Source organism: Cucurbita moschata, unplaced genomic scaffold (genome assembly GCF_002738365.1).
Source record: "Cucurbita moschata cultivar Rifu unplaced genomic scaffold, Cmos_1.0 Cmo_Scf00088, whole genome shotgun sequence".
Classification (NCBI taxonomy): Eukaryota; Viridiplantae; Streptophyta; class Magnoliopsida; order Cucurbitales; family Cucurbitaceae; genus Cucurbita; species Cucurbita moschata.
In genome coordinates this window covers 28,137-29,730 of record NW_019268604.1, presented here as the reverse complement: position 1 = coordinate 29,730, position 1,594 = coordinate 28,137, and positions in this window count along the sequence as shown.

The window sequence follows — 1,594 nt, the reverse complement described above, 5'->3', positions numbered from 1 at the left end:
AAGACTTAGAAGATATATTAAAAGAAGCATTTGTGCTTTTTCTTAGCCAATGGCTGAGTTTCTTTGCAACTCTATGTAGTTTAGGTTGCATGTAGAATCATTCAAGCTCGACATGATCAATCTTGCTTGTGGAGTGATTCGAATCTCAAACAAGTGTTCTTGTGTTGAGATATTTGATCAACAAGAATCATTCAAGCTAGACATGATCGATCTTGCTTGTGGAGTGATTCGAATCTCAATCAAGTGTTCTTGACTTGAGATATTCGATCGACAAGGTAATCCGAATCTTATTCCCCTTGTATTGATTCCTTATCTTATCAATACTTCTTCTTCAAGCACACCATTCAAGAATGCTGACTAGACATCCATTTGAATTGAGCTACTTGGAAAATGATCAACTGGATTGTCTCCATTCTAGCGACGGTTGCAAACACTTTGTCATAGTCGATTCCCGCCTTTTGTTTGTATCCCTTTGCAACAAGTCGCACCTTGTACCGCTCAATCATGCCTTGAGCATTCATCTTTTTCTTGAATACCCACTTCACACCTATGAGTTGATTTCCTTCCGATTATTCTGCCACTTCCCATGTGTTGTTGTGATGAATCGGTTTAATCTCCTCATCCATGGCAGTTTGCCACTTCGTGTCTCGCACCGCCTCTTCAAAGCTGATATTTTCAGCATCTGCCAGAAGACATACAAGGTGTATCTCATTTGTTGAGTCATACAAATCTCGCAAACTTCGCATTTTGGGTTGTCATGGTTCATCTTTATCATCAGAAATTTTGGAGTCTGTTGGTGCAGCGACTGATGATTCTCCAACTTCTATATTGACTTCCATCGAATTGTTCCAGTCCTATTCGCTTGCTTCATTTATTTGCACGTCGCGACTCACTATCACCATCTTGCGAATCGGGTCAAGTAGTTTGTATCATTTTGTCTTCTCATCATATCCAATAAAGATATACCTTTTGGTTTTGTCTTCGTGATATGAATTCAACTGCTGACCCTTTGCATGTACCCGAAGGACCGATTACAAGAAGCAAGGTTAAGAAGATTCAAGAGGCCTATACATTGCATCTTCACAAGCTAGCTAGTGTACAGGTTGAAACAAAGACTTTTGAGCCCAAAAATCTTTATAGCATTAGCATATCAAATCAAGAAGATAATGAAGTGGCTGATATTGGAAAATAATTAGAAGACTTGCCTTTGGTAGTTGAACTACCAATTAAGACAATTTATTAATGTCTTCTTTGCTTCAATTTATATTTAATAGCATTTATTAATAGTTTGTATGAATTACCTTATATTCTTCAATTTGCATTTAATAGCATTTATTAGTGGTTGGTGGCTGGACTTTATTTTGTTAGGGTTATCTTTTGGGCCTATTTAAAGGCATGTAATACTCATGTTTGAGGGATTTTGGTTGAATACAGAAAAAACCTTTGTGTTTTCTTGATACCCTTTTGGTGTTATTCTTTTTCAAATCTTGAAGGTTTGATGTTTAAACCGATTCATTGAATTAGTTTTGATCAAGCTAATTCTGGAGTGAATTGTCTTGGTATCTAAGAGTGACCATCATAGATTCCAAGTTCG